We start from the raw sequence: 18,002 nt of genomic DNA on the forward strand, positions 1-18,002 counted from the left end.
AAACGCTGATCTGGTTACATCTTGCCAGACCAAATCATATCTCAGGAGTATGCAGATCTGATCGAATTGAAAATGTTGCATTCAATTTTATTAACTTATAGAGTGGGTCACGAAAAAAAAAAGTGTTGAAAGATTTTGATCAAATCTGGCGAAGACCTTCAATTTTGAGTTTATAGAAGTTACTCAAAAAAAATGTTTAGCTTCAAAGGTGCCCCTGGAAGTACCTTTAGGGGTCCTCAAATTGGAGACATTTCAAAAAAAAAATAGTGTTTTTTTCGATCTAGCCTTTACTCAACTTGTTTTGAGAAAAATGGCCCCAGTTCCAAAAGATGGTATCATTATTTGAGATTCTGCGTCGAGCTAGGATATTACCATCAACATCCAAGACCGTTTTTTGGGTTCCACTGGGTGGTTAAAAATTTAGAAATCGCTCATTTTGGGATAAATTTACGTTTTGAAATTTTTTTCTTCTCGGATATCTCGCATTAATCACGCCAAAAGGTTGAAAGATATATTTTTTCTTCTCAGATATAATTTTTCAATCCAGGGAAATATTTTGGAACGCAGTCGTGCCAATGTTTCTGTCATTATAACCAATTTTTAAAAAAGAAGAAAAACAGCTAAAAACTTATAAATTTTTTTCGATTACTTGAAATTGGCAATAGTGACTCAGAAATTGGCATCACTGTATTCCAAAATATTTCTCTAATAATTTCAGAAATTACATTTTTCGATGTTTTGGCAAAATTACTTGCATAATGCGAAATCTTTGGGAATAACAAATTTTTAAAATATGAATTTAAGTACCTAAAATAAGTAATTTGCAAATTTTCAACCGCTCAGTAGAACCGTAAAAGTGGTGTTGGATTTTGATCACAATGGCTTAGGTCGATGCAGAATCTCAAATTTTATTGTATCTTTTGGAATGACGTGTCATTTTTTCCGAAATAGGTTGGGTAGTGTCGTTATATGTGTAGAGCGAAAAAAACCATTATTTTTTTTTCGTAAATATGTACATCTTGAAGGGCTCATACTTTCCCCCAAGGGGCACTTCCGCATATTAATTTTTTTGTGCGTGACTTTCAACTCAAAATAAAGGTCTCCATTGAATTTGATAAAAATCCATCAACATTTTTTTTTCACGATCCACCGTAAAATTAAATGGGGCATTTTTGTTTAGACCAGATCAGCACATTATTAAGATCTAATTCGGTGTGACCAGATATAACCAGATCAGAGTTTTGATCGGATGTGATCTGTTCAGAATTTATCCACATCTAATTCGTTCAAGACTTTAAGCCGATCAGATCAAATGAAATGCACAGAATGCCTGGAAATGATATGATCAAGCAGGTCTGATTGAGTTTATTCTGCAGACCCAATAATATGTGTTTAAAAATTCCATCTTATCGGATCTGATTATACAATCTTACATATTAATTGGGTCCAGAGAACGTTTGGATCGGATCTAATCTGATCGAACAAGTCTATAATAAGATTATTTAATCAGATCTAATCTGTTCAAAACTTTGATCTGATCACCTGATCGGATCTGGTTAAATGTGTTCTGATCAAATTAAATCCAGAGAGTGTCCAAATCTGATTCAATCAGACAGATCAGATTTGGTTAATTCAGATCTAATTTGTTGAAAATGTTCATCTGATCAGATCAGATCTGATTAGATAAAATAGGGGTGCACAGAATGTCCCGATCTGTCCTGATCTAGGTACTAATCTGATTTTGATGAAACAGATCTGATTTTATTAATGCAGATCCAATCTGTTCGAAACTTTTATCTGATCAAATTGAATTCAGGGAATAGTCAGATCTCATCTGATCTGATCGGATCAAATAAGTTTGATTAGATTTATTCTTATCTAATCCGTTCAGAACTGTGATCCCATCACTCTCATCAGATATAATTTAATCTTAATCTTGCCAACTAAAATTGTATTCAGGGATCAGGGAATCATTTGATTGTAATAAAATCGACAAGAAGTCGTGGATTTTAAATGTCCAATTTGACTACCACTGATATTTTTAAAATTTCACTTTTGATGCAAAATATAAAAACTCATGAGCTTTTTATGGCAAATTCCTTACTGACAGATGAAGCTGAAAAGTGCAACCTTCGATAGGTAACAAAAACAAAGTAAAATTTTCACACAGATTTATCATCAATATTTTTACTGTGATTTTGATCATGATTTTCTTGATAATGAAACCATAAAAGCTACACAAAAACGATAAGTAAGTCTAAAATTGATAACCATTTTGTTTAATATCGTTCGTTTTTTGAAAATTTAAAAATTGACGCAGTAAAAATACGTTGCCATATCACAGCACTTTCCGATAAGATTGATCAGTTTACTTACAAGTTTGAAATTTCACCTGGTTTATGTATAATTTTTTTTTTTCACAAAATATTACGAGTATCTTACCTAAGTACATACATATATGGATGAGAAACTTCTAAAAAGTAGTTATGGTGTTTTAAGTATGGCTACTGAATTTGTATCAGAATTCACGTTTATTGTAGGTACATAGATAAAGATTACCTACATTTAGTACCTTATTAATATTTTTGAAATTTTCAAAAACAAACCATGAGAATTTCTAGTCCAATATTGACTTTTTAATTTATTTTACTTAATTAATCTATTTTTCACAAGCAAAAATTCTATTGAATTTTCATCTCAAATTAGGTATCCATTTTAGTTTTTGATTTTCAAAATTCACTTCTAATTCGTTTATTTTTATTTTTTATTTTTTTTTTTAGTTACTTTTGCTCAATTCATTATAACCATTAGTTGGATCATTTGATTCACCTACTGAGATTTTCATTTTTCTCAAATAAGGTAGGTAATTTATTGTGTATTAAATTGCAGTAAGTACTGTTACTTAAAGTATCCCCGCCACCTTATGATAAAAAATTGTTCCATAATAGTTCGATTAAATGGATTGCTTAAATGAAGTAATTTGAGATTAAATTAATCTGTCATCCCCATTTCCACCACCTTTGAAATGTACCTATTGCGTACGGAACTTTTCATAACTTCTTGAAACGAAGTCTGGTATCTGCAAAAATCACATTTTCATCATAAAAAATTCAGACTAAATAATTTAATTCTATCATTTTTATCAATTTTCGTACAATTTTGGCGGAAATACTATGATGTAATAATGAAGCTTTTGAGAACCTTGGCCGAAATAACTCACCAATGCATAAGATTGCATTGTTTCCCAAGACTTTTCAAATTTTTCCTTCTCAACTCTGCGTTTGGTAAAATATTTTTTCTGCGGGGAGGGAGAGGCGCGGAAGCATCGAATGCACTTTTTAACGTTTTTAATTTGCATTTCTTTATTGACGAATTATTATTATTATTAAAAATTTTTGCCAGTTGGAAACACCGACCAGGTATTTAATTTTTTTTCTCAAGAGTCAAAAAAGTAATTAAATACTTTTTATACTTTGTATAATACATATTTATCGAGTTTGGAAGCCTAAACACTTTTTATTAAAAACTCTACATTCCAATGGGAAATGGAAAATTTGAAGAATAATATTGTATAAATATACTCTCTAAATTTAAAGCAGTCAAATTTCACTACTTAGCAGTCACGACATTTTGCCTTTTTAAAGCAGTAGTTTTTTTTACTGCAAAACAGTGAAAAATTACTGAATTGGTCAGTCAAAATGATTTTTTACTGACCAATTCAGTAATTTTTCACTGTTTTGCAGTAAAAAAAACTACTGCTTTAAAAAGGCAAAATGTCGTGACTGCTAAGCAGTGAAATTGACTGTTTCAAATTTAGAGAGTAGGTACCTAAAATAACCTATGTATGTATATTATGGTCAACTTGAAAATAGTGAAAACCGATTTAAAATTTATATAAAAAACATAGTGTTACTTACTTTTTAAAACGCATTAGAGAAGAATAAATAACAAGAACAAAATAGGCCACAAAAACCATGTGAGAGGAAAAAAAGGAAACAATATCAACCATACCCAGAAGACCACGACTTTCAAAAAAAAATAAACAGCTCCCAAAATCAGCCATATTCCATAACCAATATGATGATGAAATGCAGCAACAGTAGTAAAAATACTACATAAGGAAACCAAAAAACACGTCAAAAGTCCTAAGACACGCATTTTGATTTCTTTTAATTCTAGACTTTATACCTACTAAGGCAAAATAAACCACGAAGCAGAAGTACGCGTATAAATTTAAAAATGATTTCAAAAATTGAAAGTGCAGTCAGTTTTTATAGTCTTTATTGTGAAATTATTTCAGTCGGAGGTGGTCGAAAAATCGTAGGGGTTCGAACGACGATTACAAAAATATTCAAACTTTTCCTGTTGATAAGTTCCTCTATCTACGGTATCCAGTGTTACTCGAGCTGATTTTCTTTTGACTTCCCCAGTTGGAAATATCCCGATTGAAATATTTTCCATTGCCACATGCAGCTTGTATTTACTTCACGCGTAATACTGCGATGATCGGGTATCGCGAGCAGTAGGAGGGCCGAGGGTAGCCAGAAGGGGGCACATCATGTAGAGTAAGAGTATTTTTCAGAATTTTCACTGATAATGAGTTGGAGGTACATTATGGTAATGTTTCACGGTGTCAAGTTTCGATTAAAGTAAAATTAAGACTACCTATTCGCTTAATTTGTTAGATGACGAGTGAAGAAAAAATGCGAAAGAAAAAAATCTCGTGTTTTTCTGATTCAACAGACAACCATGTTTTGAGGTATGTTACGTATATTTTTAAAATTGAAACTAAGGTAACTTTAAAAATGTATTGTTCCTGGAAATGATGTGAAAGTGATTTAAAATTTTAAAATTTTTTAAAAACGTTTTTAAAATGGTGTAAAGACTCCTCTGATTGAAAATTTTTACATCACAAACATTTTTGCTTTGAAAATTTCCCTCTGCATTCAAAAAATGAATTTTTTGTTTCAAAAACATGGAGTTTTTACACATTTTTGTATAATAAGAATCACTCTCATTACATCAATGACGTAGATTGAGCATGATGCCCCCCCCCATTCCTCTTCAAAGCACGTTTTTGTGTGTGATAAGAGATAGTGATAAGAAAAAAAAAAAACAGATACGAGAAAAATATTTGCTAACATAATTTATTGCAGTTTCAATTACAGAATAAAAATATTTCAATAGATTAAAGTAATTTAAAAAGAAATTAAATTCATTAGAAATGTGCACTTAGTTCCAATTTCCACCACCTTTATATGAATAGATCGCCGAGGAAGTTTTGTAGTTTCATGACCAATGTTCACCATCTGTAAAAAATTATATACTTTATAAAAAATTACTTGAGATTCTAATTCACGTGCAAAATTTAAAAATTCATGTTTGATTTCGTTGTTTTGAGACTTTGATTTATTCAAATTTTTGTTAATTTTTTCCAACTCCGAGGGCGTTGCCGGGAAATAGCATAGAAGATGGGATGGTGGGAGGATTATTTTAAAAAATTTTAATGCAAAAATGATTCTCCAATTGAAGCAGTTTAGACTATTTTTGTTTCTTTTTATATATTTTTTTTTCATTGTAAAAATGCAGTTGGTTTCTTTCTGAAGCTCTGATTTAGGGATATTTTCAACAAAATTTTGAAAAGCTCAACTTTATTGCACAAGTTCTTTCTTTCTTTCTTTTTTTTTTTTTTGAAAAACCTCACAAAGGGCAGTTTTGGACAATGAATTAAATTAATGAAAAATCTCCGAAATGTTTATGAAATTTTATTCAGTTCAAGTAAAAATGTGAAATTATAATAATTTTCAGTGATTTCGGCCTACTCAAATTCTAATAATGTATTTATTCACTTCGCAGTGGTGTTACTTACTCTACAAAACGAGGATAAAAACACACAAAAATAGCAACAAAGGTAACAAAGCGAACGCCAAGAAGGTTGTAAGAGGTGGAAGTAAAAATAATAAAACGAAGAACAGCGTGGTTAGCAAAAAGATCACAAGTAAACCCAGAGGTCCCTCAGCAGCTGCACGAGAGATAATGCTGCATAAGGATACCAAAAAACAAACTAAAAATCCTAAAACGCGCATTTTGATGGTTTTTCTTCATTGAAAAGTACGCAAGAAAATCACCAAAATGAATTTTACGAACGTTTAAACCTTAAATACCTTTGAATTCTTTTAAAAGTTATCCGATGATAATTTTTTACAAGGCGGTTGTATGTATACTTAGATCGAATGTAACCTAGGTACATCGTCGTATATCTAATGGTGATAAGAGTTGCACATAATTTTTTTCAAAATTTTCCAATTCTGGTCAAAATACGAGTACATCAAAATAACATTTTTTAAAAGAAAAAAAACACGCTTCAAGTTTTTAATTTTTTCCACAATTTGAGGGCTTCATAAAAAAAGACCAATTATTATTTAGAGAGGGGTCGAGGAAGACTTTTTACATGAAAAGAAGTTCAGTTGAAGAATTCTGATACAGAAATGGAAAAGTTTCAAAAAATTGGTAGAGACTTTGGTTTGTTTAATTTTTACCCATTAATTTTTTCCAACTCTGAGAGTCCTGTTTTTTTTTTCAACTTGGAAACTTTTAAACAATTTTTTTGTATTTATGGAAAATAAAGACGATTCTCCTGAAACTCAACAACTCCGAGAAGGAGGATCAAATTTTTCAAAAACATGCCTAGGTACAGCTTTGTAAAAAAAAAAAAAACAATCGCACATTTCAAAAAGTTTCATCATGCAAGCAATTTTGTTTTTGTCCTCTTTATTTCTCTGAAACTTTTTTTTTATACAATTTTTGTTGCTTTTCATTTTTTTTCCAGTTTAGCCCGAAAATGAATTTTTTGGTGATTGAAAATCAATCGTGAATTTTTTCTTTTTTTGGGGAAACGTACGAGTTTTATGAGAAAATAAAGTGAATAGAAGGTACAGGGTATGAAAATTTTCATCATTCAAATGCAGTTGGTTTCTTTCTGAGGCTCTGATTTTGAGATATTTCCTACAAAAGTTTTTTTTTTACATTTTTTTATATTGGGCGTGTACAAATTGCCAGGATTTTTTTTACGTCCAGTTTCGAGGGGTTAGTCTATGATTTGGTTTGAAAGATTTATTTCTTTGATGAATTTAAGAATGTTTTCCATCTGTTTGATATTGTCAGGAATTGTACTTGTAGGGTTGAGGTCTGAAATGTTCAAGGATTGACGTTTTGTTTTGAGAGAGGTACAATAGAATAGAAGGTGTTGAGTGGAGATTATTTCAGAATTACAGAAATTGACAGGTGAATTAAACGAATCACTGAAATTTTAATTATACAATTATACATATTATATCTATCTATCTATTCAATTAGCAGTGTTACTTACTCTACAAAACGCAACCGAGCAAACACAAAAATAGCAACAAAGGTAACAAAGCGAGCGCCAAGAAGGTTGTAAGAGGTGGAAGAAAAATTAATAAAAGGAAGAACACTCCGGTTAACAAACCGATCAAAACAAAACCTAGAAATCCACCAGCAGCTACACGAGAGAAAATGCTGCATAAGGATACTAAAAAACAAACTAAAAATCCTGAAACACGCATTTTGATGGTGTTTCTTTTTTGCAAAATACTCGTAAGCCACCCTGTGGGCACGTTTGGCACTCAGGACGCAATGCCAGCGAAAAAGTGCCAAAATCTGACACTAAGTGTCACATTTTGGCACTGGAGTGTCAGGCATTGGCACTCGGTGTCGAATTTTGACACTGGAGTGTCATGTGTCGGCACTCGAGTGTCAGGCACTGGCACTCAGTGTCAGATCTTGACACTGGAGTGTCAGGTGACGACACTCAAGTATCAGGTATTGGCACTCCAGTGTAAAATGTTGGCACTGGAGAAATTTTTCAATAACAGAAGTCTCAATTTTTTAGTTTTAAATAACAAAAACTTTTTTTTTTGTTTAAAACTTTGATTGAACATTAAAAATAAAAAAATTCACAAAATTTCAGATTTTTTAAAAATTGAATTTTAATTTAAAATTGACTTCTAAAAACTGTTATGCACCAAAAGTTTGAAATCAAGTTTGTTGGTAGAGTGGTTTAATTATAACCTTAAAATCCATTAGCACTTTCATAGTTCTGTTGAGAGATTGGAAATTTTCAAATCTATTTTTGGATAAATTTTTGTATTTTGAGAATTGTTTCTTCGCAAACATTTCGCATTAATTAGGTTCATTTATGTTAAAACATTGAAACGCTTATTCCTAAAACTGCGGATATATAAGGGGTGTTCAATAAAGACTGAGAGTGGTGTGCCGAAAGATCGACTCAGAATCTCAAATTCCATGTTTTGGAACAAGACAATTTTTTCCAAAACAGGTTGGGTAGGGGCCAGAGCAGAAAACCCAAGATTTTTAGAATATTCTCACTCTTTGATGACCAATATCCATCCTTCAGGGGAACCTCCAAAACTGAAAGTTTTTCTGAGTGAATTTCAACTTAAAATGGAGGTCTCCGCTGAATTTTCTCAAAATCTTCCAAATTTTTTTCGCGATCCATCCAAAATAACATACTTATACTAGTACCTACATAATAAGAAATACAAGTTTTAAAATTTCTTCAATGTGTAATTATTTTCTTTTCAAAAAAAGAACAGGCGCTTTTCCAACAAATAAAAATTCGTTTTTTTCAATATGCTATTTAAAATTTTTAAGCCTTACCCTTGAAATTTTTTTTTGAGAAAAAAATCCAGATTTCACCATTTCCAGCCATTCTGGCGCCTCCAGCGCGATTTTCAATTTTTCCAGAATTTGGAATTTGCTCCAGAAAGCGTGAATATGCAGTTAGGTAGCTAAAAATCGAGTTGTATATTACACTCGACCTGTTTAACGAGTTTATCCACATTTGAGCCGATTTTGAGAGTGACACCTCAAGAGTGGCTTTTTGACCAGCTTTTTTCAAAATTGAAAAATCCAAAAATAACCGTTTGTGAAGAAATTTTTGAAATTTACGCGAATCGCTGTATTTCTTCAAGAACTAACCCTGGGAGCGCAAAATCTACCATTTCCAGTCGTTTTGGAGCGAGAGTGACACCTCAAAAAACCACTTTTGAGGTGTCACTCTCAAAATCGGCTCAAATGTGGATAAACTCGTTAAACAGGTCGAGTGTAAAATATACAACTCGATTTTTAGCTGCCTAACTTCATATTGACGCCTTCTGGAGCATATTCAAAATTCTGGAGAAATTGAAAAACGCACTGGAGGCTCCAGAATGGCTGGAAATTGTGAAATTTGGATTTGGGGGTTAGTTACGGACAAAATACAGCGATTCGCGCCAATTTCAAAAATTTCCTCACAAACAATCACTTTTTGATTTTTTGGATCTTTTAATTTTCAAAAAAGGTGGTCAAAAAGCCACTTTCTTTTGAGGTGTCACTCTCAAAATGGGCTCAAATGTGGACAAACTCGTTAAACGGGTCGAGTGTTATATACAACTCGATTTTTAGCTGCCCAACTTTATATTCACGCCTTCTGAAGTTAATTCAAAATTCTGGAGAAATTGAAAAATCACGCTGGAGGCTCCAGAATGGTTGGAAATGGTGAAATTTGGATTTGGGTAATTAATATTAGTTTTGGGACTTATTCTGACCATTTTTATTGATCAAGTACGTATTTTTTTTAGAAAAAAGCATGAATCGCCAAAAACAGTCAATTTTTAATTTTCTAAAATTCGCCAAAAATCGAAAAATGAACTTGGACAGCTGAAAATTTGGTTTTTGAGTTCCCTTGTAAGATGCTGTATATGGCTCATAAAATATAATAAAATGACAAAGAACTGTTTTCAGTTTTCTATTTTGGGTATTGAATCATTCCAGAGCGAATATTTTCGAAAATCTAGATTTGCGTATGAGTTTCAAATTTTGATTTCATTCAAAAATCAAAACTTCGAAAATGGAACTCGATTAGCATTATCAAAAATATTTTTATTTCATTTTTTTTTTGTATAAGAGAAAAATTTGCGTTGAAACCTATTGCCACTTTTTCGTAAGCTCCATGTGAATGCTTCTATCTCACAAAATATTTTTTTCAACTAATAAAAATTCTTTTTTTTTGAAAAATATTTCAAATTTTAGGTCTGTACCCTTGAAAATTTTCATTGAGAAAAAAAAACGAAAAATTGGGACCCCTTTTTTAAAAAACAATATTGTAAAAAATCGTGTTTTTTATCAGGAAAAAATTGAAAATTGGAATGGAATAAATTTAAAAATTTCTCCAGTAGAATATATGTAATAATTTCAGAGAAAAAAAATCTTCAATAAATAATTACTAGTGCCTAAAAAATCCATTGATGCAAGCTCAAAATGAATGAGCAATCAACTAACAGTCACTTCAACAGTCTCACGCGGTGGCGTAATCGGTAAAGCAACGGACTGCCACGCAAGGAACCAGGGTTCGAATCCAGCCGGAGCCAAAAAAATTACATCGAAAAAAAGCGGGAAAACAGGAAAATGAAGATAACTACTATCAACGACTCTCTCCCCGGGCAACACTGCTTCAAAAATTGCTAGAATCGGCAATAAAAAACTTTCTCATAATTTTTCCTCACTGGCACTGGCACCAAAAATTTGCATTGCGTCTCAGTCTCACATTGACGCAATGTATCAGTTCTCAGTGCCAGTGGCACTGACACTGGCACTCTGACACCAAGACACTGGCACTAAAAATTGGCATTGCGTCCCAGTCTCAATTTGACGCAATGTTAAATACTGGCACTAAAGTGCCAAACGTGCCCACAGGGCAGAAACTGAAAAGTCACCAAATGAAAGTAGGTAGTATTTCAACAATGAGTTAAGAAATGAAAAATTCCAGTTTTTATACTTTCTGATATCGTAGAAATTGACTCATTTTATGAAGGTATAAACTATAAACCTTATATACATGAGAAATTTTTAAAAAAGTTATAGGATGATAATTTTTTACGAGGTACTTATATGTATATGTACCTAGATCAAATTTGTAACCTAGGTACATCGTATTGATATCTAATGGTGATAAAACCTGCACATACATATGTACTTGAGTTTTTGGAAGAACTAGCTCAGGAGAATGAATACGATAGGGCTAGGTGACAAGAGGTGTTGTGGTCAGCTATTTTCTAGTAATAAAATGCCGGAGCGTCGAATCCTCGTCCTATGAAGCTACACGCGCGCTGACGGAATGTAGAAGGTTGAATTGGCCTCTAGCTGAGATTTTGAGTCAGGTATGTGAAAAATTGATGAAATTAGTCCAAATTCGGGTCGATGGTGAAATTCGACGTCTTTGATGGGCTAATATAGTGAGAGAGAGAGAACATGTTTTACCAAAGTTGACCATTTTGAGTGGAAAAAATTGAGAAAAATTCAGGTTTTTGAATTTTTGAAGGTCTTTGACTTGAAAGTACATACTTATATGAAAAATCCCTCAAAAAATACAAGTGTAGGTACTTTACTTAGGTACTGTTCATCTGGAAAAGATAGGTACAATAAATTTTTTTGTGATTGCAATTGCATCACTGAAAAAAATCACCATACCTACCAAAAGTGCCATTGAAAAACTAAAAATGCGTATTTAGCTTAAATATGTACGTTCAAAATAATCCAAAAAATTTCCGTGAAGGACCCTTTACAATAAGTAAGTGTGTAGCATCCCTGCAGATTTGAAAAATTCGTTTAGAAACTGCGGGAGATGAAAATTTTAAACAGAAGTGTAGATATCATCCTTTTGGAGTGAACTGGTGATCTGAAAATAATTTTGATTGGAGGTTTAAATCCCAAGGACCAACTTTCATTAGCTAATATCAAAATCCCAGCAAGGCAAATTCACTCTTCTGATCGGGCTACCTAAATGCTCTTTTTTCACATTTTATCACTGAAGAATGGAACTGGAAAGGCATAAAGCTGCCAGAATGTGTGTATCTTCGACATAGGACTTTTTCTAGATCTCGAATCACTATTTTATCACTTTTGTGATGGTCGAGATAAATTGCAAAACCAATCCACGGGTTCCTAAAATTGTTGAAATTGAGTATCTCAGGTACGCGTGTTTTGACCTGTGCGTAATTTTCAACTTAAGGGAGAGGGTGGGGTGGTGGGTTGTGATTGGGCGAAAGCTGTGAAAAATTCGGGTTTCGAGAAGTAAAAACAATGTTTTTTTCAACTTGAACATTTTTTAACATTTGAACGATAGGTGTATTCCTTTGAAAGTTCAGTTTGGGAAAAAATATATAGCAGCCCAAACGAAATGAGGGCAAAAGCTGTCAAAAATTCGTATTTTGAGAGATGAAAAGTAATGTTTTTTTTTTATGTCGAGCCCTACTTGTCTGGCTCCACAATTTTAGAATTTAAATATTTGGTAGACAGATACCTACCTAATTAAAAATTTCAATTTTGAAAGGAAAGAAAAGCAGACAGTCCGAGCGAAGCGAGGCCAAAAGTTGTGCGAAAATTCGTATTTAGAGAGAGTAAAAATTGTATATTTTTGAGGTTTAAACATGGAGCCCCGGGAGCCCCTTGGTGTCTAGGAGCCCCTGACGATCGCCAGTCAACATCATAGGCTAGTCCGCTCCTGAACCAAAAGATTTACTTGTATCTGCAGCCGCAGGAGAAACAAAAATTGCATTAAAAATCCTGAAACACGCAATTTGATGTTTTTTCCTTTTTTGGTTTTTGTAAAATATAAGTCACCCAATGAAAGTAGTGTTTCAGCAATGAGTCAAGAAAGGTAAATTTTCAGTTTTTACTTTTTCTCACAATCTATGGAGGGGGCTAGTTTCACATTTGGTACCTATAACTACCTAGAATTTTGTAATACCTAAGTCATGGTGTTCGATAATAATTTTTTACGAGGAACATGGTTGATATAGAGACAAAGGTACGTTACCTATGACGTATTTCAAGTTTTTTGAAAAAAGTCATTCGAAAGAACGAGAGTGAGTGATGTACGTATTTCATGCAAGCAGGTGAATATTTTTTTTCTTCCTTCAAAGAGGGGAATTTGTAAGATGGGTCTGAGGGATCTATATTTGAATTATCGATTTGTAAAAATGGCAATTTTGCCGATTTGTACGTATATGTAGTAATATTCAGATTTAAACATAATTTTCTATTTTCCATTTCGAATTTTCGGAAACTGTTTTAGAAAAGAAAAAGCAAGTAAAATGCTTTTAAAAATTCGTATCTTGAAATCACGCAGAAAACAATTTTTTGTGAGAAATTCATTTTTTCTGCTCCAAAAATTTTAAGAAAAAGAAAAGCAAACAGGCTATTGACCCAAACGAGGGCAAAAACTTGCAAAATTCGCGTTTCAAGAAAGGGAAAAACAAATGTTTTTTTATGTAAGAAGTGTTTTTTTGGGTTTAAACATTTTTTTAATTTCCATGGGTACCCTAAGTATAGATTTTTGAAAAGTTTGATTTCATAAAAAAAGAAAAAAAACAGAGAGCTCTGAGCGAAAAGAGAGCAAAAGCGTTCGCAAATTTGTCAAGTTTCAAAAAAGTCGTGACTAAGTATAAATTTGCCGAATATTGTCTGAATTTAGCACGATGGCAGACATCCCTCCACACACACATTCAAAGCACGTTTTTGTATGGGATATGAAAAAAGAAAATATGTAGATATAAGAAAAGTATTTGCTCAAATGATTTATTGCAGTTTCAATTACAGAATAAAACTAGGTAATAATTATTTAAATAGATTGAAGTGATTTGAAAAGAAATTAAATTCATTAGAAATGTGCACTTGGTTCCCATTTTCCGCATTTTCCACCACCTTTAAGAATAAATCGCCGAGGAAGTTCTGTAATTTCATGACCAATGTTCGCCATCTGTAAAAAAATCATACTTTTAAATTAAAAATTACTTGAAATTCTACTACACGCGAAAAATTTACAAATTCATTTTTATGTACATATTTCATTGTTTTGAATGAAATAGGTAGGCTGACGCGCGATGTTACTAATTCAAAGATTAAAAAGTTGAAGGAACCTGCTCAGGTAAAGTTTGATGTGAGGAAAGGATTATTAGAAAAAAATCAAAATGAAAGCAATACACTTTAGGTGTTAACCATTATGTATTTTATTATTTCATCTTGGCTTTCAGAAACGTTATTCACCAAATTCAGCTCATGCTTGTTGGTTTAGACGAACAGTACATATAAGTATTACAGTTAATGTGGTGTGTGGTTCTTATTAATTATTCTTGCTTATGATTTTTTTGTTGCAATATTGTTAGCTCCTTCGCCCTGAAGTTGTTAGTCTTTATTTTGAAAGAAATTTTTTAAAAATTTTAGCTCTCCAACTTGCAAAAAGATGAATCAAATGCAGTCGAAATTTTGCGAAATAATTTCCGTTTCAAAGATAAACCTCCTACCACTCCCTTGAGTCATTTTGGTTCTTTTGTATGTAGACCTCGCTCTCAACAGCGGGAAAAAATTGAAAAAAAATACCCAACAATAAATCGAAGTTGGTAAAATTTTTTTTCCAGTTTAGTTCAAAAATGATTTTTGGTAATGAAAATCAATCGTAATTTTTTCCCAATTTTGGGGGAAACGCACGAGTCTTATGAAAAAAGTAAAGGGAATAGAAATGGCAGGGCATGAAAATTTTCATCACTAAAATGCAGTTGGCTTCTTTTTGTGGCTCTGATTTAGAGATATTTTTCACAAAAATGTGAAAGGCTCAAATACTTAATCTTTCCTAGTTTTTTAATCCAACATTTTTTTAATCGATTGCCCACATTAGTTCACTGTCTTCATAAAAATGTAGGTATTTCTTTTCCACTATTTTAAAAGTTGACACAAAAGCTCGTTCTAAATAGAATTACATTTATCTCTTTCTGATACTCAGATTTAAGTACGGATATTTCCTACAAAAATTTGAAAAGCTCAACTTTATTGCACAAGTTGTTTGTTTTTTTCTTTTTTCTTGAAAAAGTTTACGGGTGAGCAACTTTACATAATGAACCGAAAATAAATGAAAATTATCTCCGAATTTTTATGAAAATTTGTTCAGTTTGAGTAAAAATGTGAAATTATAATATGTATTATGTTTTAGTGAATTCGGGTAACTTAAATTTCAATAAATTAATATCTATTCAATTAGCAGTGCTACTTACTCTACAAAACGAGACTGAGGAAACACAAAAATAGCAACAAAGGTAACAAAGCGAACGCCAAGAAGGTAGTAAGAGGTGGAAGTAAAAATAATAAAACGAAGAACAACGCGGTTAACAACCCGATCAAAAGGAAGCCTAGAACTTTACCAGCAGCTGCATGAGAGAAAATGCTGCATAAGGACACCAAAAAACAAACTAATAATCCTAAAACACGCATTTTGATTTTTTTCTTTTTTGCAAATAAGCCAGAAAGTCGCCAAATGAAACGTAGTATTTCAACACTGAGTTAAGAAATGAAAAATTTCAGTTTTTATACGTTCTCTTATCTTTGTGATTACCTAACTGATTTTAAGAAAGTATAAACCTTATACCTAGAATTGTTTAAAAAGTTATCCGGTGATAATTTTTTACGAGGTATGTACTTGTATGTAGCTAGATCAAATGTAACCTAGGTAGGTAGTAGGTACATACCTACACACATATCTAATGGTGATAAATGCTGTACATAATACCTATGTACGCTACCAACGTAAGTATTTCAGAAAATGGCAAAATTCGAGTTCAAATAAATCGCAAATTTCTCGAAGGATTTATCGCAAACTTTTTTTTTGGTCAACGTATGGATCGCTCTTACCCTTCACACATTTCACATTTGGTATTTAGATTTTTAGTACCCCTTCTATTTGGTGTACATTCGATTTTATACCCTAATTGACCTTCGACTTGTCCGTCATATACCATGTGAAAAGTCCATAGGGAGCTCACAGCTTACATTTATAATAATTGACACACAGTTTGTGGCTTCGAATTGTCCCCTTTTTGAAAATACTTAATCTTTCCCAGCTTTTTAATCCAACATTTCTTTAATCGATTGCCCACATTAGTTCACTATCTTCATAGAAATGTATTTCTTTTCCGCTATTTCAAAAGTTGACACAAACGATCGTTCTAAATACTTAGAATTATCTGTAAAACTTTTCAATAAGCTTATTTTTTGAAATGATTGAAATTTTTTAAATTCTCAATTGCATAGTTTCGATAAAAAAAAAATTACTCACGTTCTTCCGTTTGAAGCATTTTAGACTATTTTTGTTACTTTTTATATTTTTCAAATAAGTCCGAAAACTGATTTTTTGTAATGAAAATCAATAGTGTAACTTTTTCCCCCAATTTTGGGAAAACGCACGAGTATTACGAAAAGATACCTACTTAAAGGGAATAGAAATTGTAGGGCTTGAAAATTTTCATCATTAAAATACAATTGGTTTCTTTCTGAGGCTCTGATTTAGGGATATTTTCAACAAAAATTTGAAAAGCTCAACTTTATTGCACAAGTTCTTTCTTTTTTTTTCTTTTTTTTTCTTAAAAGACTTTACGGGTGAACATTTGAACAACTTTGCATAATGAATTAAATAAATGAAAATTATCTTCGAATTTTTATGAAAATTTGTTCAGTTTGAGTAAAAATGTGAAATTATAATATGTATTATGTTTTAGTGAATTCGGGTAACTTAAATTTCAATAAATTAATATCTATTCAATTAGCAGTGCTACTTACTCTACAAAACGAGACTGAGGAAACACAAAAATAGCAACAAAGGTAACAAAGCGAACGCCAAGAAGGTAGTAAGAGGTGGAAGTAAAAATAATAAAACGAAGAACAACGCGGTTAACAACCCGATCAAAAGGAAGCCTAGAACTTTACCAGCAGCTGCATGAGAGAAAATGCTGCATAAGGACACCAAAAAACAAACTAATAATCCTAAAACACGCATTTTGATTTTTTTCTTTTTTGCAAATAAGCCAGAAAGTCACCAAATGAAAGTAGTATTTCAACAATGAATTGAAAAATGAAAAATTTCTGTTTTTATACTTTCTCGTATCTTGGAGATTGACTATAATTTTTATGAACGTATAAACCTTATACGTAGAATTGTTTTAAAAATTAACCGATGATAATTTTTTACGAGGTGCTTGCATGTACCTAGATCAAATGTACCCTAGGTGCTTATCTAATGGTGATAAAAGCTGTACATATGAACGTTACCTATTACGTATTTTGAGTTTGTGGAAGAACTATAGCTCAACAGGATGGGTGGGTACCTCATTCTCAGAAAATGGCAAATTTCTCGAAAGGTTTATCGAGAACTTTTTTTTTGGCCCATGTAAGCATCGCCCTTCATACATTTCACATTTGGTTCTGAGATTTTTAGTGCTTCTTTTATTTGACGTATTACGTAGGCATACGTACATTCGATTTTATACCCTTATTGTCCTTCGACTTGTCTGTCACATATCATGTTTTTGAAAATGAATTTAATAAAATTTCATGCAAATGACCATTGTAATAAGTCCATAGGAAGCTCACAGTTCAAATTTAAAAATTATTGTCACACAGTATGTGGCTTCGACTTGTCCCTTTTTTGAAATATCTTTCCTAGCTTTATACCAACATTTTTTTTTTTTTTATTGAGTAACCATATTAGTTCATTGTCTTCATAGAAATGTATTTCTTTTCCGCTATTTCAAAAGTTGACCAGAAGCTTAACATTTTTTTCCATTCTCAATTGCATAGCTCTTAGAAAAAAATTACTTGAAAATAGATTTTTTGTAATGAAGGTCAATCGTAATTTTTTTTCCAATTTTGAGGAATCGCACGAGTCTTATGAAAATGTGAAGGGAATAGAGACTAACAGGGCATGGAAATTTTCATCATTTAATTGAGCAATTCTGCATACCTACCTAATGAATTAAATAGATGAAATGTCTCTGACTTTTCAAGAAATTTTGTTCAGTTTGAGTGAAACTATGAAATTACCTATACTATGTTTTAGTGATTTCGGCCAACTTAAATTAGGTATATCTATTCGATTA

General features: G+C 32.0%; 1 protein-coding gene and 2 long non-coding RNA genes across 4 annotated transcripts in view; 1 reads left to right on the forward strand and 2 right to left on the reverse strand.

The window, feature by feature from the left end:
* LOC135846580 (uncharacterized) overlaps positions 1-18,002 on the forward strand; it is a 241,931-nt gene that overhangs the window by 51,942 nt on the left and 171,987 nt on the right. The gene's annotated exons all lie outside the window — the stretch shown is intronic.
* On the reverse strand, positions 2,172-4,557 carry LOC135848612 (uncharacterized). The gene is made up of 2 exons (XR_010559396.1): positions 3,918-4,557; positions 2,172-3,079 (listed from the first exon to the last, which is right to left on the reverse strand). It is a non-coding gene; the product is annotated as an uncharacterized LOC135848612 (long non-coding RNA).
* LOC135847883 (uncharacterized) lies at positions 13,644-17,452 on the reverse strand. Its single transcript, XR_010559259.1, has 2 exons — positions 15,129-17,452; positions 13,644-13,840 (listed from the first exon to the last, which is right to left on the reverse strand). It is a non-coding gene; the product is annotated as an uncharacterized LOC135847883 (long non-coding RNA).

Source organism: Planococcus citri, chromosome 5 (assembly GCF_950023065.1).
Source record: "Planococcus citri chromosome 5, ihPlaCitr1.1, whole genome shotgun sequence".
Taxonomy (NCBI): Eukaryota; Metazoa; Arthropoda; class Insecta; order Hemiptera; family Pseudococcidae; genus Planococcus; species Planococcus citri.